Source organism: Ranitomeya variabilis, chromosome 1 (assembly GCF_051348905.1).
Source record: "Ranitomeya variabilis isolate aRanVar5 chromosome 1, aRanVar5.hap1, whole genome shotgun sequence".
Taxonomy (NCBI): domain Eukaryota; kingdom Metazoa; phylum Chordata; class Amphibia; order Anura; family Dendrobatidae; genus Ranitomeya; species Ranitomeya variabilis.
The window spans coordinates 852,709,740-852,731,574 of NC_135232.1; positions in this window are offsets into that span (position 1 = coordinate 852,709,740).

Sequence of the window (21,835 nt, forward strand, 5' to 3'; positions counted from 1 at the left end):
AAATCCCTATCAGTAATTTATTATTTTTCCCCCTCCCCTTATCTCCACCCACAGGGACATTTTCATTAAATTCACCTATATTATCACGCAGGATGGGTTTTAAGGAAGATTTACATATAGGCACACCCCTCCCCCTCGCTTATCTGTACGGTCATTTCTGAACAGGCTATAGCCCTGCAAGTTAACAGCCCAGTCATGGCTCTCATCCAGCCACGTCTCAGATATCCCCACCATGTCATAATTATGCTCCAACAACATTAGTTCTAATTCATCCATTTTGTTGGCGAGGCTTCTGGCATTAGTATACATGCACTTGATGTTACTCTCTGTACCTCTATTCTTTCTTAAATTATTAACTGTTCTAACCCCACCCCCCATGCCACCGCCACCCCCAACTTCCTTATTTGTGCCCAGGTCTCTATCTGCACTATCTTCTCCTCCTATAAAATGAATACCCTCCCCCCCAATCCCTAGTTTAAACACTCCTCCAACCTTCTAACCATTTTCTCCCCCAGCACAGCTGCCCCTTCCCCATTGAAGTGCAGCCCGTCCCTAGCGTAGAGCCTGTAGCCAACTGAGAAGTCGGCCCAGTTCTGCAGGAACCCAAACCCCTCCTTCCTACACCAATTCTTGAGCCACTTATTAACCTCCCTAATCTCCCGTTGCCTCTCTGGCGTGGCACGTGGTACAGGCAGTATTTCGGAAAATACCACGTTGGAGGTCCTTGCTTTCAGCTTGCAGCCTAATTCCCTGAAATCATCTTTAAGGACCTTCCACCTACCTCTAACTTTGTAATTTGTGCCAATGTGCACCATGACCGCTGGGTCCTCACCAGCCCCTCCCAGTAATCTGTCCACCCAATCAGCGATGTGTCGGACTCGAGCGCCAGGTAGGCAGCACACCGTCCGACGATCCCTGTCTTTGTGACAGATTGCCCTATCTGTTCCCCTAATAATTGAGTCCCCCACTACCAGTAGTAAAGAGTTAATAATACACACACATTATGAATAAAGTATTTTAATGAAATAAATACACATATGGGGTTTTAAAATCTTTATTGTATGCTTAATCCACCTGAAGATTCAGAAAAATACCCACGCTAGAGTTCATATGAGTTTATGCCAGCAGGGGGCGCATCACCTCAAGTCTATGATGCTATGTTCCCCTGCATTCCATTCATTCCCCAGTTTTTGGATTGGATTAATAATGGATAGGTGTCTTATTGACATCTCTCCATTATTAACCAGGCTTAGTGTCACCTTACATTAGCATGGTGACATTAACCCTTTATTACGCCATATCCCACCGCTACTCGGGAGTGGGAAGAGAGAGGCTAAGTGCCAGAATAGGCGTATCTTACAGATGTGCCTTTTCTTGGATGGCTGGGGGAAGATGTTTTAGCCAGGGGGGGCCAACAACCATGGTCCCTCTCTAGGCTATTAATATCTGCCCTCAGTCACTGGCTTTACCAGAAAATTGCGCGGGAGCCCACACTAGTTTTTTCCGTGATTTAACCCTTTATTTTAACAGCCACCAAATTTTGAACACAGACACTTCTAACATTAGTAGTGAGGAATATGTAAAAAAATAAGGGATATGAAATGGTTTACTGTATTTAAACCATGTCTCAAATCCTGTCAGATTTGATAAGGAGATAGCAAAAGCCGGCAATTGAATTACCGGCTTTTAAGATATCTAGCGCTGCATGAAATATAAATATATATATGTGTGTCTCATGGATCCATTATATGTCCATTTTGCAAGGTTGCGAGAAAAAAACGCAGTACGGATGCCATATGGATTACATGCGGCGGTTTACATGCGTAAAATATGCAGCCACACCCTGCCAACGGATGACATACGGATCACTGTTTAGGGAACATTTCTGGGTATTACGCCTGTAAAAAATGGACCGTATTTCCTTATGCCAAGTGTGACCCCAGCCTTAGGCTGAGAAGGTAGAACTGCATCGTCAGACTCTAAAATAGCTCCAGATACAACATCAAAAGTTTGATTTCTTGCAGGTGCAGCAGTGTATTGGGGTTATAAAGGGATCAACTGTCTTATCTTTTAAAGGTCTCTTAAAGGTCTACACAACAACGTTAATCGTTTGAGGGGGTAAAAAGTTCTGAAAGGTTTTCTTTAAAATGAAAAGATCTGTTCAGTTTAGAATTGGCACTACTCTTATCCATGGATTGTATCTACTCTTGTATCTCTGCAGCAAATTAGAGCTGTTTCTGAAAAAAGTTGACTTTTTATCTAATCTCAGATAACCTCTTTGGCCGCCATGAGATGGTTAATGCTATATTTGATGCTGTGCTACAGACTTTTCTCTTTGTATATTCTTTTGTGTATTCAGCTGTTCTTCATAGAAAATAAATAAACTGAGACTATGTCTGCATTATCAAGAGCTTACAAATAAGAAATGCTTTTGTCTAGTTTAACAATTAACAAGCATGATTCAGAGTTTGTTCTTCACAGAGTCAATAAGGCACATGAAGATACAGAAACTTCATGAAAAAATATTACTTTCTTTGCAATTGTTTAATGTGTGCTTTTAATTTTTACTTTCAAGATATTATATAGGTATCAAACTTTTGCCTCAGCTGGGCTTTCTTCCCCATGGCAGCCACACATTTACTGTGTTCCACATTAGGTTTTGCAACTTGCCTGGCAGGTCTCAGTGACATCATCTCCTTAGGCTTCTAACGTCCCAGTTACATACACCCCTTTGTCTGAGTGTGCGGGGTGTGAAGGGGTTAAGTCATGCCCTGCATCCCTTTACGTTCCTTCCTAATAAAGCAGGTACGTTTTATGTGTAAAATGGTGTGTTATGTGGTACTGTCTTAATTTGTAGTAATAAGCTAAACAATGTTATGATGTTTGTATCTGTGTAAGTTATGCATCTTTATGGAGTAGGGATAGAGATAGGAGGATTCAGTGTTAGGGTACCGTCTCACTATACGATTTACCAACGATCACGACCTGCGATACGACCTGGCCGTGATCGTTGGTAAGTCGTTGTGTGGTCGCTGGGGAGCTGTTGAAGGAACCGCAGGTAAAGAAGGATGCAGGGACAAAAAGGAGCCAGAAAGCACATAACGTTTTTAACTTTCCTTTAACTTCCAACCCAACAAAGATAACAACAGTTTTCCACGCAGGGAACTTAAGTACAAGATCACAATTTCACAGTAAATCCTATCTACTATATAGGCGCCCTGAACTATACCCGCGGAATGCGACAACGCCTCACTAGTGACCCCCTAACAAGAAAAAGTCAACAAAGTTCACTTATCAGCGCTGTTTCAGTGATGCAGTCCTGATGGTGAAGCTCCGTCAGCGACGTAGTCCTGATGGCGGGGGAAGGAGGTGTCCTCCGTCGACGGGCCCAGGTGTAAATTCGAGACCAGAATGTCTGTTGCGGTGCTGCGTCACCCCCTGCAGGCGGACGTTGATCCGGGGTAACAGTTTCCAAGTCCAAAGAGGAGTCTTTACGAGGAGAATTAGCGGAGTAATCCCTATCAGTGACAGCTGAGACAAACCCAGGAGGGACCGGAGCACTTTCTGGCAAGATACTCCCGGTGAGCGTCGTAATACTGTCTCTGAGATGATCAGCGATACCCCTCTGCTTTGGGGGTCGCTGACGACGGACCCGCCGCTTTCTGGGGGCTCTGGTAATTGCCCGCAACGTCTGCTGCACGTTCTCCCTCTGCTTCCAGCAAGTCTCACTGCGGCCTGCACACACACGACAACTGCGCTGCAGTTCCCTCTCCTCAGAGTTCTCCCGCGCTTCTCTGCCCCTGCTTTCGCGCGCTTTCCTTTTTATCCGTCCCTCTCCCTGCGTCACTCTGTCTCCTGTCACCTCAGCCTGGCTTCTCCTACGCCCTTCAAATCCGTCCCCCGGAACCCCGACTCCCGGCAACAATGGTTCCACTCGTCTGTACGGCTCTCCAGATCCCCATCCCCTACACTGTCACACAGACCGCTCTCCAGCGACCAACGATGCCGAGGTTCGCTGGTAACCAGGGTAAACATCGGGTTACTAGGCGCAGGGCCACACTTAGTAACCCGATGTTTACCGTGGTTACCAGCGTAAAAGTAAAAAAAAAAAAACCGTACATACTCACCATCTGATGTCCGTCAGGTCCCTTGCCGTCTGCTTCCTGCTCTGACTGAGTGCCGCCGTACAGTGAGAGCAGAGTGCAGCGGTGATGTCACCGCTGTGATCTGCTCTCACTTTCCGGCCGGCAGTCAGTCAGAGCGGGAAGCAGACGGCAAGGGACCTGACGGACATCAGATGGTGAGTATGTATGGTTTGGTTTTTTTTACTGTTACGCTGGTAACCACGGTAAACATTGGGTTACTAAGCGCAGCCCTGCGCTTAGTAACCCGATGTTTACCCTGGTTACCAGCGAACGCATTGCTGGATCGCTGTCACACACAACGATCCAGCGATGACAGCGGGAGATCCAGCGACGAAAGAAAGTTTCAAACGATCTGCTACGACGTACGATTCTCAGCAGGGTCCCTGATCGCTGCTGCGTGTCAGACACTGCGAGATCGTAACTTTATCGCTAGAACATCACGAATTGTGCCGTCGTAGCGATGAAAATGCCACTGTGTGACGGTACCCTTAGAGTAAGGTTTAGTAATAGTAATGGGTAATACAAGCTTTAGTACAGTGGGGGTGCTGTAGACTAGGAGATAAGATAAGGTTAGGATTAGAAGTAGGACATTTCCGAGTAGGTGGAGCCAGGTTAGTGATAGTTGAGAAACTTCCTGGTTTTAGTTAGTAAGAGTGTGGGATGAGGAGAAGTGAGGTTGTTGCAGTAACAAGTTCAAAAGAAGTCCAGCAATCCGGGGCTTCGGGACCGGAAGTCACACAAACACAAAGGGACAAGTGCAGCAAGAGAGTAATAGAAGCTAAGTTTAATGGGAAATTCCAGAACCTCGGAGACCTACAGTCTGAGAAGGATTGGTAAGTGCCATCCTCTATTTCGCCCTCGGAGGGGAAAACGGGTGGATGACCCCATGCACGAACTAGTTTGGCTAGTCGGAACGCTGTGGTACCGGAGGGTGCAGTACATGAACAAAGAATTTTAGGAGAACAAGGGACAGCAAAGAAGAAAGGATATATGCTCGATGAGGATTACTGTTCTATGCCTGTGACTGAACTGGACGAGCTGAGTAAAGCTCTGTTGTTAAAAATGAACTTGGACTCTGGCAATCATTGTGTAATGATGTCTGAAACCAGAATGCTACAACCTGAAGAAGACTCTAACATAAAAGTGAGTGACTTGCACTACACACACATCACACGGCAGTGGGACTGTGTAATTTCTTTGCGGGGTGCTAGTTTGTGCCAGAAGAGCAGGCCCTCGACACGACTACCAGCCTGGCCACCTCACATGAGTAGTAAGACTAAATAATGTGATGAACTTATGTTTGCAAACTTCTGTGTTTCTACAAACCCTCAGACCTGTTTGTTAACCCTCTACTAGTACTCTCCGGGTTAACGCATCATTTACTGTGAACATCACAAATTGCTATTTAAGACTGTCTACATTAAACAATTATGCCACCAACATCTGTGTGCTGCTTTACACTTGACATTATCCTCCTCATCTGCACACTTGTTCTATGGCTTCCAGCATGTTTTACCTAGCTTGTCTGCTCTCCAGCATAGCCAATTGTCCAGGCCTAACTGTTAGATATGCTGTCCAGCCTAATATGCCAATGCTATGAGACTATGAGGTCAGCCTCACTTTCAGCTTTGTAAATCCACCTCACCAGGTTAGCCTAAAAGCAAAAGATATGTATATTACAATACATTATAGGGTTATTAAATACCTGTCAAGGGTTCACCTGGTGAGGTGAACCGAACTGAAGATGAATGCTCAATCCTAGACTTGCATAAAAAAGATTAAACAAAGTTGTTTGCTACTATCAGATAGAAGGTCAATGGCAGAGATGTATGCAATCAACAGATGATTGCCTGTTTGTTAGGCAATCCCCACATGTATTCAAGCTGTCTAGCAGCCGCAAATCATGCAGCTGCGTCGACATAAACCAAATCTCCGAGCACGCCGAAATACTCGGAGAAACCCGAGTAACGAGCATTCTCACTCACCACTAATGGTCAACATTGCAGCAATAATAACTGAATACTTACTTACAGAAAAGATGATACACTGTTGCAGCGAGTTGTGTGATGACAGTGATGCTCTAGCTCCTCGTTGGCTATCCCTTCTGTCCCTTAACCTCTCTAAATAAATCAAAAATCAATAATAATATTATCTATGGTTTCCAAAACCCAAGAAATAGCTGGTATCAAATATGTAAGAATAAACTGTGATCATTTAGCCCAAAATTGCCACCATTAATAATAATAATTGTCATAGAATATCACAAGATAATTGACATTTAATATTACAAAATTACTTGATATAGGAATATCAGCATTACAGTGTCATATATCCTGTATATAACAAGTCTATTCCTACAAAGACTAGGGTTCATTTCTCTAATGCCACCAATATTATTTGAAAGAGAATACTCTGCAAAAAAATGTTTTATAATTTCACATGTGGTGCTGTATATGCAGAGAAGTTCAGGGGGAGTGGGGGGGGGGGGAGAAACTTCCCTAAACTTATCTCCTACCTATGCCACGGAGGTTGGCACCCTAGGGAAATGACAACGGCACCCTCATTCCTCTTCGGCTATCCCTAATATGCCCTACCCTCTCTATTCCAAACAATACATAATGATATCACTAAATAAAGTGTCAAACAAAGGGGCATAGTGATCTCACCGATAAATATACTCTCATATATAGAGTGATAATGATCTTACAAATGCATATGTACTCTTATGGATAAATAGAGAGATATATAGTATGAGCTAAAAGTCAAAAATAGCGGAAGGTAAGGTAACAAAGAATTGTCTGCAGTCAAAAACAGGTCAAAATCTTTTCTGATTAAACTATAGGTAGACATGGATAACTAACACAAGATTTAGCCTCAGACGTAGAAAAACGTTTTGGCAATTAATAAAATAATTTAGCCATTGCATACTACACAAAATCAACTTTTCCTAAGTTAGTGTATTCGTGATGATAAGAAATCACCAGACTATGTCATCATCATACATTTCTTCTTTTTAGAGATCATTTAATCTTCAACTTGCTTAACTATTCACAAGAACAGTAATTTTGACCAGGGGTGCCCAAACATTTAGATGCCACTGTATGGTTACTGAATGCTCAGACACCATACAGCTGTCTGAGTTGATCAAATAGGTATTTGGGTGACGATATTAAATATGGTTGCTAGATCACCACAGTAACCTGACGTAGACTGGTATAAATGGAACTGGCCTTAGGGAAAGAAACCATTAGACAACACCTGAGTCAAGATAGGTGACTAACAATATCATTCTAGACAAAAGATTTTAAGCTGTCTAAAAGACATTTCAGTTTTCAAATACATTATGGAGTAAAAAAAATGTAAAATGTATAAATGAAGGCGTAAAAAGATTGGCCACTTTCTATCCATGTTTGTACAATTCCCTTATCTGTTGTGTTTTGACCTAATTATTTTTATTTAGAATTTTTAGACATTACGATGATGCGTCCAGATCAATAAAGATGTCAGCAGTCACAAAAGCCAACCTCTTTTTCACCATTCTCTTCTATACATGCGCTAAAAGCATTGGACACGTGGGTAAATACAGGCTGCAGAAACTTCTGTATTTGGGCATGTGCTTTATGCTTTTAATGCCTGAACAGAGAAAGATTGAGCAAGACAAGAGGTCACATAGGTAACTCATCCTTTGATTTTGTTTGTGTAACCAGATCTCTTAGACCTAATCGGTTTGATGTAATTACCTTGACATTTCCAAATTTTCTTTTTAATTCTAAACATCAACCCCTTCATGACCTTGGGATTTTCCGTTTTTCGTGTTCGTTTTTCGCTCCCCTACTTCCCAGAGCCATAACTTTTTTATTTTTCCATCAATATGGCCATGTGAGGGCTTATTTTTTGCGGGACGAGTTGTACTTTTGAAAAACATCGTTGGTTTTAGCATGTCGTATACTAGAAAATGGGAAAAAATATCAAGTGCGGTGAAATTGCAAAAAAAGTGCAGTCCCACACTTGTTTTTTGTTTGGCTTTTTTGCTAGGTTCACTATATGCTAATACTGACCTGCCATTATGATTCTCCAGGTCATTATGAGTTCATAGACACCTAACATGACTAGGTTATTTTTTACCTAAGTGGTGAAAAAAATTCCAAACTTTGCTAAAAAAAAAAATAAATTGCGCCATATTCCGATACCCGTAGCGTCTCCATTTTTCATGATCTGGGGTCGGGCTTATTTTTTGTGTGCTGAACTGGCGTTTTTAATTATACCATTTTGGTGCAGATACCTGCTTTTGATCGCCCTTTATTGCATTTTAATTCAATGTCACGGTGACCAAAAAAACGTAATTCTGGCGTTTCGAATTTTTTCTTGCTAAGCTGTTTAGCGATCAGGTTAATGCTTTTTTTTATTGATAGATCGGGCGATTCTGAATGCGGCGATACCAAATATGTGTAGGTTTGATTTTTTATTGATTTATTTTGAATGGGGCGAAAGGGGGGTGATTTAAACTTTTATATATTTTTTATTTTTTTCACATTTTTTTTTACTTTTGCCATGCTTCAATAGCCTCCATAGGAGGCTAGAAGCTGGCACAACGCGATCGGCTCTGCTACATAGCAGCGATCATCAGATCGCTGCTGTGCAGCAGAAATGCAGGTGTGCTATGAGCGCCGACCACAGGGTGGCGCTCACAGCTACCGGGGATCAGTAACCATAGAGGTCTCAAGGACCTCTATGGTTACTATACAGAGGCATCGCTGACCCCCGATCATGTGACGGGGGTCAGCGATGCGCTCATTTCCGTCCGACCGTCCGGAAGCGCCGGTTAAATGCCGCTGAGCGCCGGTTAAATGCCGCTGTCTGCGTTTGACAGCGGTATTTAACTAGTTAATAGCAGCGGGTGAATCGCGATTTCACCCGCCACTATTGCGGGCACATGTCAGCTGTTCAAAACAGCTGACATGTCCCGGCTTTGATGCGGGCTCACCGCTGGAGCCTTGCATCAAAGCGGGGGTTCTGACCTCGGACGTACTATCCCATCCGAGGTCAGAAAGGGGTTAAGAGAAGTATTAAATGAGTTCAGCTAGCACTGGAAACTGGATACCTGAAAAATTTTTAAGAAACATTTATACAGCTGAAATCAATTTTTAGAATAGAGTAAGTACACGGGTTTCACCAAATCGTAGGTGTCAGAGATGACACTCCGCTGCCTCCAACTATCAGAACAATTACACAATTGCCTGAGAAGTGATGGACGAGGCCATGGCTGTGTTCACTACTACGACAGTTTTTGGGAACTCCCAGTGAGCGTATGGTATATAATAGGGTGACTGCCAATCTCCACAATAACAAAAAGAACTAATTGCCACCACCAATTGTTTATACAGGCCGATTGGACACTCGTTCAAATAGTGTATTGCTTTAGGGGTTTGGTTTACAGCGGAAGAGGAACTAAGCTATTACATTTTATAATAATAATCTTTATTTTTTATATAGCGCTAACATATTCCGCAGTGCTTTACAGTTTGCACACATTGTCCCCGATCGGGCTCACAATCTAAATTCCCTATCAGTAGGTCTTTGGAATGTGGGAGGAAACCGGAGCACCCGGAGGAAACTCACGCAAACACGGAGAGAACATACAAACTCTTTGCAGATGTTGTGCTGGGTAGGATTAGAACCCAGGTCGCTGCAAGGCTGCTGTGCTAACCACTGCGCCACCGTGCTTTATATATTTAATCTGAAAAAGTAGGCAGTGTTTATAAAAATATATAAAAATGTTACAAAATGGACAAAACAGTACATTATAAACATTAAATAAAGTAAGAAAGGTAAACATAAGAAATGTACTAAACCTGATGTCTTAGGGTTGGATCTGGCTTTTATGAATTTGTTTGGCTCTTTGTTTTTTGGGGGGAAACGGACAGAAGTACAGTAAACTGCATCTCCCAGGGCATCATCTATCTGACCATTATTTAATTTGTAGGTGTTATGGTCACCGCCCAGTACGTACACCACTTTGTCACAATTGAGAAAATATGACTTTCATATCTAAAGTTTTATATCTATGCCGTTCATAAAAAGCTCAATATATATATAATTTGAATGGAACAAAGAAGCTCACATCAGTCTTTTAGTAGTTCTGAAACACAGGCATGCCAGGGCCATAAATCTGTCACGCTATGTATTCCTAGGCAAGATTGGAATGGGGCTCACATATGCCATCCATTAGCTAATACTCTTTAATTACCTGTTTGCAGAGGAAGAGATGGCAGAAGTTGGATGGTCACAGTCCAAGACAAGGGTCTAACAAGGGTTAGTACCCAGCTTTTTGCTCCATTTAATCCACTCTTGAATTTTAATATGAGAACTTAATAGATGTTTAAAATCATATCTATAACATAAGAGTAAGCACAGAAAGTATTTGCAGTAGAAATTTCTTTGTCAAAAACGCATGTCTTGGTAGAATAATACAAGCATTTTTAATGTGTTTGACTATTCATTTGAATTCATGAAAAACACAGCAAAATCACTAAGAGCATTGACACATTGCAGATTTGAAACAGCTTCAAATCTGCAAGGAAAAAGTAAGCAGCATGTGCATGAGATTTCAGTATACACCCACCACAATCTCAACTGGACAGACCTGACTGTGGTATTTACTACACTTTGTGACACAGCAGGTTATTATCACCTTTTTATGTATGCAATGGGTTGGGTGTCTGATGACCAAATATACTTTACAGTAAAGATAAATGAACCCGGCACTCAACTTAGATGCAACTTGAACATTTATTGCGCAGTACTGGTACTGCGCAATAAATGTTCAAGTTGCATCTAAGTTGAGTGCCGGGTTCATTTATCTTTACAGTATTAGGCCGGCGTCACACTTGGCGTAAGACAATACGCCACGTATTATACGTCCGTACTATGGCCGTAATACGGAGAAATGTTCCCAAAATATTGATCCGTAGTCAGGGTGTGTCAGCGTATTTTGCGCATGGCATCCTCCGTATGTAATCCGTATGGCATCCGTACTGCGAGATTTTCGTGCAGGCTTGCAAAACCGACATCTAATGGATTTATGTGCTCAAATGTTCGGGAAAACATATATACAGTATATATATATATATATATATATATATATATATATATATATGTCATTGAGACACACATATATATATTCTGTATTTAGATTTCATTCAGCGCGATATCTGTGAACAGCCGGTAATTCAATTGCCGGCTTTTCATTTCTCCTGCACAAACCCGACAGGATATGAGACATGGTTTACATATAGTAAACCATCTCATATCCCCATTTTTTTTGCATATTCCACACTACTAATGTTAGTAGTGTATATGTGCAAAATTTCAGCACTGTAGCTGCTAAAATAAAGGGTTAAATGGCGGAAAAAATTGGCGTGGGCTCCCGCGCAATTTTCTCCGCCAGAATGGTAAAGCCAGTGACTGAGGGCAGATATTAATAGCCAGGAGAGGGTCCATGGTTATTGGCCCCCCCCTGGCTACAAACATCTGCCCCCAGCCACCCCAGAAAAGGCACATCTGGAAGATGCGCTTATTCTGGCACTTGGCCACTCTCTTCCCACTCCCTGTAGCGGTGGGATATGGGGTAATGAAGGGTTAATGCCACCTTGCTATTGTAAGGTGACATTAAGCCAGATTAATAATGGAGAGGCGTCAATTATGTCACCTATCCATTATTAATCCAATTGGTTGAAAGGGTTAAAAAACACACACACATGATTTAAAAGTATTTTAATGAAATAAACACAGCGGTTGTTTAAATAATTTATTGCTCTCTCAATCCATTTGCAGGCCCTCGCTTGGCAAAATAATAAACGCACAAGATACATACCCTCAGCTGAACCGTCACGTCCCACGAGGTAATCCATCTGAAGGGGTTAATTATTTTACAGGCAGGAGCCCTGCAAATGCAGCTGTGTGCTCGTGCTTGTAATTCCCCGGTGAATGAAGGAAATGTAGGTCATTGACCTACATTTCCTTCAGTCGTGGTGATGCACCCCCTGGTGGATGTCCTCATATGACCTGGAGCGTGGGAAAAAGTTCCCAGGCTGCAGTTCATGAGAACATCCAGCAGGGGCGCATCACCGCGACTCAATGTAAGTACAGATCCAGCTTTCCTTTCAGCACCCGGGGGATTACAGGCACGAGCGAGTGGTTTATCGCAGCTCGTGCCTGTAATATTAGTTAACCCCTTCAGATGGATTACCTCGTTGGACGTGATAGGTCATCTGAAGGTATGTATCTTGTGCGTTTATTATTTTGCCAAGCGAGGGTCTGCAAATGGATTGAGAGAGCAATAAATTATTAAAACAACCGCTGTGTTTATTTCATTAAAATACTTTTAAATCATGTGTGTGTGTGTTTTTTAACCCTTTCAAACAATTGGATTAATAATGGATAGGTGTCATAATTGACGCCTCTCCATTATTAATCTGGCTTAATGTCACCTTACAATAGCAAGGTGGCATTAACCCTTCATTACCCCATATCCCACCGCTACAGGGAGTGGGAAGAGAGTGGCCAAGTGCCAGAATAGGCGCATCTTCCAGATGTGCCTTTTCTGGGGTGGCTGGGGGCAGATGTTTGTAGCCAGGGGGGCCAATAACCATGGACCCTCTCTAGGCTATTAATATCTGCCCTCAGTCACTTGCTTTACCGCTCTGGCGGAGAAAATTGCGCGGGAGCCCACGCCAATTTTTTCCGCCATTTAACCCTTTATTTTAGCAGCTACAGCGCTGAAATTTTGCACATACACACTACTAACATTAGTAGTGTGGAATATGCAAAAAAAATGGGGATATGAGATGGTTTACTATATGCAAACCATGTCTCATATCCTGTCGGGTTTGTGCAGGAGAAATGAAAAGCCGGCAATTGAATTACCGACTTTTCACTAACACCGCTGCGTATTTCTCACAAGTCACACTGCTGGTCCGTGTGGAATCCGTATTTTTCTCGCCCCCATAGACTTTCATTGGCGATTTTTTTTGCGCAATACGCTGACAAACGCAGCATGCTGCGATTTTGTACGGCCGTAGAAAGCCGTATATTACGGATCCGTAATATACGGCTGATAGGAGCAGCCCCATTGAGAATAATTGTGCCGTATGTTATGCGAGTTTTACGGACGTAGTTTCTGCGCTCTTACGTCCGTAAAACTCGCATGTGTGACGCCGGCCTTAAGGTGTGGGAACCTACCCGTGCACCCCCGTAGCAGTGTTCACGGCCTTTGTTCACCAAATATACTTTACAAACACACAGACAGGAATGGAGACCATATGACAAGATAAGAGATATTTCTCCCACTGTTTCTTGGAGTACCAGGTTTTCCAGGGACCAAAAGAGACAATAGATGAATACACTGACAGATGCCAGGATCCTAAAAAAGACAAACTAACAACAGCCATGTTAGTAGCTGTATATATGAATGAGAATGTGACCACAGCCCAATGACTTGAAGCATTCCCTCTAACACTAAACTACTAAATCTCTCAGGACAAGACTCAGTCTAGCCCACCTTTTACTAGTTTAATAAATTAGATTCTCTTTTCCTGTCTTCCTCAATCTGCATACTGTCCCCTCAATACTGTGTCTTCACGCTGTCCCTCCTTTTCCATACTGCTTCCCAGACTGTGCTACTACAGGACACCTCTTCCTCCACCTCCACAGTTTACAGTAAAAGTCCCTTGTGTACAGTGTCGGACTGGGCTGTCAAGGGCCCACAAGTAACATTGACATTGGGGGGGGGCATTTTTCACCTGCATACAAATATTACACTACCCTCATTCACAAATTTACCTATAGCTCTATATAGTAATAAAATTAGTAGTTTTGCTAGTGGATGATGATATGCTGCTTTTTTTCTGTACAGAGTGAATCAAGTGAATTATGCCAAGTACTGCCTATATAGTGGGGTTGGGTACCCAGATCTGCACACCGGGGGATTCCCCTGTTACCCTATGGACCAGTCTGAGCCTGCTTGTGTATCATCAACTACATGATGGACCGCTTACCTTCTTGCATATTTCTCCTCCTTTGTGGCACTCTTGAGTCGCCCGCCAGGGCCTTGGGGTACTCGGTACCGGGTCCGGTCAGCTTAAAGGGGGATGTCATGGTGATGTTATGGTAGCTAAGACGGTATAACTACCCACAGGTGAAGTTGGGTCCCCAGGGCTCCTGGTGTGTAGATGGAGATGGTGAATGGTGCGGTAAGAAATGGAGGACACAGGTTTGCAGTCTCTTTACCTGGTTTACTGAAGACTTCAGGCAGCCACAGTCCAGGGCACCAGATCACATGTACAGGCAGGGTCCCACCGGCTTGGAAGTAAATTCAGAGTCCCCTTTACCAGGTGGAGTTAGAAGCCTTCCTATTAGCGCATTGATATTGTAGTCACTTACTGCCTTTGGCTTCTGGCAAGGTCCTCACAATTCTCTCTGTCCTCCTTGAAGGTTAGGACACAAACCCATAAGACAGGTGGCTTGAGCCTTTTTATAGGGTCTCAATCACTACCCGGGCTCTATGTGCCACTGTGCCTCCTGGGTATTATGGAGGACCTCGGTTACTGGAATCTGCAATTGGCCAGGGAGGTAGCACAAATGCTGCTATGCTCCCCTGGTGTCTCTCTCCTGTGCTTCGTTCTCCTGCACACTCACTAAACACCGTTCTTCTTTTGTACTCTCTCAATCCTGGAGCTGCAGCACCTCGGGCTGCACGGCCCCACACTCGTCCTTCTCCTCAGACTGCTCCAGTCTGCTGTCTGGCACTAACTAACTAACTTTCCCACCAGACCAGAATATATCAAAAGGGAAGTTCCCCTGGAAAGCCGGGTTCAGGGCTCCCCCTTCTGGCCTGGAGTGTGAACACGTTGTGTGCTTTCTGTTTACCTGGTGAAAGAGATCTTCCTTCGCTTCCAAGCATGACATCACTCTCCCCGTGAAGAAAGTAATGCCACTGTAACAACCAGGAACCTGGGGTGTTACACTCTGTCATACACAGAAACAGCCTGCACTCCCAAGTTAACCTTTCCCACACACACAGCTTGTACCCCATGTAACCCACTATCACAAACACAACCTGCAAACATATGTAATCCTCTATCACACACAGCCTGCATCCCAATGTAACTTGCATACAGCTTGCACTCCCTTGAACCCTAAATACAACCTGCATCCCCATATACCTCACATATACCTCACATACAGCCTGCACCTCACATACATTATTCACTCCTATGGACCAGACATAGTGCCTGCATCCTATATTTCCCTGTTTCTTCATTACCTGATCCTACTGCTTTTCTTTATGCCAAGAAAAACACTTCACGGCCTGCAATATCTAGGATGGATGCTCCCACACAAGTCACATTGGCATGATGTCATCACAGGTCCTTTACTAGTGGGACTTATCATCATCTGGGCAGATAGTTGATTAGTGTTTAGAATAGATTATTTGGCTCAAACCAATTTCACCATAAATCTGATTAGCAGGAAGGAAGCAACAGGCGCACATTGCAACTGCACCAATATACAAAATAAAAAATGGTACTTGGTCCGGTGGAGCTGCCTTAGGCACCAGCTTTCCGGTGCCCGATGGCAAATACCGTTCTGAAGATAGCAATTAAAGATTTTTACCTCATTACTAGGGTTGAGCGAAACGGGTCGTTCATTTTCAAAAGTCGCCGACTTTTGGCAAAGTCGGCGTCTCATGAAACCGAGCCGATCCCAGCGTTGCATCTGCCATGCGGTACGCGACTTTCGCGCCAAAGTCGCGTTTCAATGACGCGAAAAGCGCCATTTCTCAGCCAATGAAGGTGAACGAAGAGTGTGGGCAGCGTGATGACATAGGTCCTGGTCCCCACCATCTTAGAGAAGGGCATTGCAGTGATTGGCTTGCTGTCTGCGGCGTCACAGGGGCTATAAAGGGGCATTCCCGCCGACCGCCATCTCACTGCTGCTGATCTGAGCTTAGGGAGAGGTTGCTGCCGCTTCATTAGAAGCAGGGAGAGCGTTAGGCAGGGTCCATTAACCACCAAACCGCTTGTGCTGTAGCGATTTCCACTGTCCAACACCACCTTCGGTGTGCAGGGACAGTGGAAGCTACATTTTTTTTTTCTCTCAGCGCTGTAGCTCATTGGGCTGCCCTAGAAGGCTCCCTGATAGCTGTATTGCTGTGTGTACGCCACTGTGCAAACCAACTGCTTTTTTCAAAGCACATATCCTCTTGTTCCTTCCTTTCTGCACAGCTATCTTTTTTGTTTGTCCACACTTTTTATTTAATTTGTGCATCAGTCCACTCCTTATTGCTGCCTGCCATACCTGGCTGAGATTACTGCAGGGAGATAGTAATTGTAGGACAGTCCCTGTTTTTTTTTTTTTTTTGTGGGAGATTAAGATTGGCATTTCTGCTAGAGTGCCATCCCTGTGTGTGCCATCTCTCACTCAGTGGGCCATAGAAAGCCTATTTATTTTTTTGCTTGATTTGGGTTCTAAAATTTACCTGAAAAAAAATCACTACATCAATCAGTGGGAGATTAATATTGCCCTTTCTGCTTGTGTGCCACTCCTGACTCCTGTGTGTGCCATCTCTCACTCAGTGGGCCATAGAAAGCCTATTTATTTTTTATTATTTGGTTTCTAAAGTCTCCCTGAAAAAGAAAAAAAGAATAAAACAGTGGGAGATTAATATTGCCCTTTCTGCTTGTGTGCCACTCCTGACTCCTGTGTGTGCCATCTCTCACTCAGTGGGCCATAGAAAGCCTATTCATTTTTTTGCTTGATTTGGGTTCTAAAATCTACCTGAAAAAAAACCACTACATCAATCAGTGGGAGAAAAATATTGGCCTCAAGGCTTGTGTGCCACTCCTGACTCCTGTGTGTGCCATCTCTCACTCAGTGGGCCATAGAAAGCCTATTAATTTTTTTGCTTGATTTGGGTTCTAAAATCTACCTTAAAAAAAATCACTACATCAATCAGTGGGAGAAAAATATTGGCCTCAGTCAGGGCTTGTGTGCCACTCCTGACTCCTGTGTGTGCCATCTCTCACTCAGTGGGCCATAGAAAGCCTATTTATTTTTTTGCTTGATTTGGGTTCTAAAATCTACCTGAAAACAAATCACTACATCAATCAGTGGGAGAAAAATATTGGCCTCAGTCAAGGCTTGTGTGCCACTCCTGACTCCTGTGTGTGCCATCTCTCACTCAGTGGGCCATAGAAAACCTATTTATTTTTTATTATTTGGTTTCTAAAGTCTCCCTGAAAAAGAAAAAAAAAATAAAACAGTGGGAGATTAATATTGCCCTTTCTGCTTGTGTGCCACTCCTGACTCCTGTGTGTGCCATCTCTCACTCAGTGGGCCATAGAAAGCCTTTGTTTTTTTTATTATTTGGTTTCTAAAGTCTCCCTGAAAAAGAAAAAAAAAATTAAAACAGTGGGAGATTAATATTGCCCTTTCTGCTTGTGTGCCACTCCTGACTCCTGTGTGTGCCATCTCTCACTCAGTGGGCCATAGAAAGCCTATTTATTTTTTATTATTTGGTTTCTAAAGTCTCCCTGAAAAAGAAAAAAAAAAATAAAACAGTGGGAGATTAATATTGCCCTTTCTGCTTGTGTGCCACTCCTGACTCCTGTGTGTGCCATCTCTCACTCAGTGGGCCATAGAAAGCCTATTTATTTTTTATTATTTGGTTTCTAAAGTCTCCCTGAAAAAGAAAAAAAAATAAAACAGTGGGAGATTAATATTGCCCTTTCTGCTTGTGTGCCACTCCTGACTCCTGTGTGTGCCATCTCTCACTCAGTGGGCCATAGAAAGCCTATTAATTTTTTTGCTTGATTTGGGTTCTAAAATCTACCTGAAAAAAAATCACTACATCAATCAGTGGGAGAAAAATATTGGCCTCAGGGCTTGTGTGCCACTCCTGACTCCTGTGTGTGCCATCTCTCACTCAGTGGGCCATAGAAAGCCTATTTATTTATTTGATTGATTTGGGTTCTAAAATCTACCTGAAAAAAAATCACTACATCAATCAGTGGGAGAAAAATATTGGCCTCAGTCAGGGCTTGTGTGCCACTTCTGACTCCTGTGTGTGCCATCTCTCACTCAGTGGGCCATAGAAAGCTTATTTATTTTTTATTATTTGGTTTCTAAAGTCTCCCTGAAAAAGAAAAAAAAAATAAACAGTGGGAGATTAATACTGCCCTTTCTGCTTGTGTGCCACTCCTGACTCCTGTGTGTGCCATCTCTCACTCAGTGGGCCATAGAAAGCCTATTTATTTTTTATTATTTGGTTTCTAAAGTCTCCCTGAAAAAGAAAAAAAAAATAAAACAGTGGGAGATTAATATTGACATTTGTGCTTGAGTGACAGTCCTGCGTGTGTGGCATCTCTGTGATTTGGTGCCACAGAAAACAGAGTGTGTAACATTGTGCCTGATTTTCCTTGTGGTCTCACCAACCTGTTAAGGGATATTGAAATCATACTGAAGTTATAGCTCACCGTGTAAGTTGTTTGACAGCAACAAATAAAGTTACTTTGGTTAAGTTTTTAAAACAATGAGGAAGTCTGGTGCAAGAGGTCGTCGTGGCCGTGGGCGTTCATTGTCAGCTGGTAATGATGGTAGTGGTAGTGGAGCATCAGGTGGTCGTGGGGATAAAAATATTCCACCTAAGTCTGGAGCTGTGGAGCCAGTTTCGTCGTCTGGCTACACAAGGCCTCGAACGCTCTCTTTTCTGGGAGTAGGAAAACCGCTTTTAAAGGCGGAGCAGCAACAGCAAGTTTTGGCTTACATTGCAGACTCAGCCTCTAGCTCTTTTGCCTCCTCTTCTGAAACTGGTAAATGTAAAAGCAGCGCGTCGCTTGTGGATGTTCACGGTCAGGGACAAGTCACTTCCTTGTCCTCTTCAGCAAAAACTACAACAAGAGAGAAGGATGCAGCAGGCGACACAACGGGTTACTCCATGGAGCTCTTTACACATACCGTCCCTGGCTTAGAAAATGAAACACTTAACAGGCCATGCCCATTATAAGTAGATTCTGACATGGAGTGCACTGATGCACAGCCACAGCCAGAGTACTATGCTGCTCCTTTGACTCTGACCACCACATTGCCCTCTCAGGGTACTGATCCACAATCAGACCCTGATGAGACTATGTTGCCCCGCCACGAACGCTATACCAGAGACCGACACAGTGACACAGACGAAGTTGCATACGAGCTCGAAGAGGAGGTAATAGATGACCCAGTTGTTGACCCCGATTGGCAGCCATTGGGGGAACAGGGTGCAGGCGGCAGTAGTTCAGAAGCGGAGGTGGAGGAGGGGCCGCAGCAGGCATCAACATCGCAACAGGTTCCATCTGCCGGGCCCGTATCTGGCCCAAAACGCGTGTCAAAGCCAAAACCTGTTGGAGGACAGCATGGCCATCCGGTTAAAGCTCAGTCTGCAATCCCTGAAAAGGGATCCGATACTAGGAAGAGTGCAGTCTGGCATTTTTTTAAACAACATCCAATTGATCAGCGCAAAGTCATCTGTTAAAAATGTTCAACTAGCTTAAGCAGAGGTCAGAATCTGAAAAGTCTAAATACTAGTTGCATGCATAGACACTTAACCACCATGCATTTTCAAGCCTGGACTAACTACCAAACGTCCCGTAAGGTTGTAGCACCCTCGGCCAATGAAGCTAGTCAGCAACGCAACATCCCTTCCGTCACTGTAAGGCCACCATTTTCCGCACCACCGGCAGTATCTGTGCAGGTTTCTTTGCCAGCCAAAAGCAGTCAGAGTCAGGGAATCACCAGTTTTGTAGGAGGAAATATTGCATCTAGGGCACCGGCGGAAACAATACCGTCTCCAACCGTCTCTCAGTCTGCCATGTACACCGGCACACCCAAAAGTGCCACGATCTCCAGCTCTCCAGTCCAGCTCACCCTACATGAGACTCTGGTTAGAAAAAGGAAGTACTTATCCTCGCATCCGCGTACACAGGGTTTTAACGCCCACATAGCTAGACTAATCTCGTTAGAGATGATGCCCTACCGGTTAGTTGAAAGCTTTCAAAGCCCTGATGGAGTACGCTGAACCACGATACGAGCTACCCAGTCGACACTTTTTTTCCAGAAAAGCCATCCCAGCCCTGCACCAGCATGTTAAACAGCGCATCGTCCATGCACTCAGGCAATCTGTGAGTACAAAGGTGCACCTGACTACAGATGCATGGACCAGTAGGCATGGCCAGGGACGTTATGTGTCCATCACGGCACACTGGGTGAATGTGGTGGATGCAGGGTCCACAGGGGACATCAATTTCGGGACAGTTGTGCCTAGCCCACGGTCTAGGAAACAGTTGGCTGTAGGCGTTCGCACCCCCTCCTCCTCGTCCTCCTGCAGAAGCTACAGCTCTTCCACAGACCGCAGTCGGCCAACCACTCTATCGGCAGATGACACTGTTGCACACCAGTTGTCCCATTATGGGTCAGTTACTGGCAAGCGTCAGCAGGCTGTATTGGCTATGAAGTGTTTGGGCGACAACAGACACACTGCGGAAGTTCTGTCCGAGTTCTTGCAACAAGAAACGCAGTCGTGGCTGGGCACAGTAGATCTTGAGGCAGGCAAGGTAGTGAGTGATAACGGAAGGAATTTCATGGCTGCCATCTCCCTTTCCCAACTGAAACACATTCCTTGCCTGGCTCACACCTTAAACCTGGTGGTGCAGTGCTTATTGAAAACTTATCCTGGGTTCTCCGACCTGCTCCTCAAAGTGCGTGGACTTTGCTCACATATCCGACGTTCGCCTGTACACTCCAGCCATATGCAGACCTATCAGCGGTCTTTGAACCTTCCCCAGCATCGCCTAATCATAGACGTTGCAACAAGGTGGAACTCAACACTGCACATGCTTCAGAGACTGTGCCAACAGAGGCGGGCTGTTATGTTTTTGTGGGAGGATACACATACACGGGCAGGCAGTAGGATGGCAGACATGGAGTTGTCAGGTGTGCAGTGGTCGAAGATACAAGACATGTGTCAAGTCCTTCAGTGTTTTGAGGAATGCACACGGCAGGTTAGTGCAGACAACGCCGCAATAAGCTTGAGCATCCCCCTAATGCGTCTGCTGATGCAAAGTTTGACGCACATAAAGGATCAGGCGTCTGCACCAGAGGAAGAGGAAAGCCTTAATGACAGTCAGCCATTGTCTGGTCAGGGCAGTGTACAGGACGAGGTAGCGGGCGAAGAGGAGGTGGAGGACGAGGAGGATGATGGGGATGAGTATATTTTTAATGCGGAAGCTTTCCCGGGGGCACTGGATATTGGTTGTGTGGCAAGGCCGGGTTCTGGTTTTTTGAGGGACACAAGTGACGTAGATTTGCCTGAAACTGCCCCTCAACCAATCACAACCGTAGATTTGACAACTGGAACTTTGGCCCACATGGCGGATTATGCCTTACGTATCCTAAAAAGGGACACACGCATTACGAAAATGATGAACGATGACGATTACTGGTTGGCCTGCCTCCTTAATCCACGCGATAAAGGCAAATTGCAAAATATTATGCCACATGAGAATTTGGAACTAATATTAGCAACCAAACAATCAACTCTTGTTGACCGTTTGCTTCAGGCATTCCCAGCACACAGCGCACGTGATCGTTCTCAC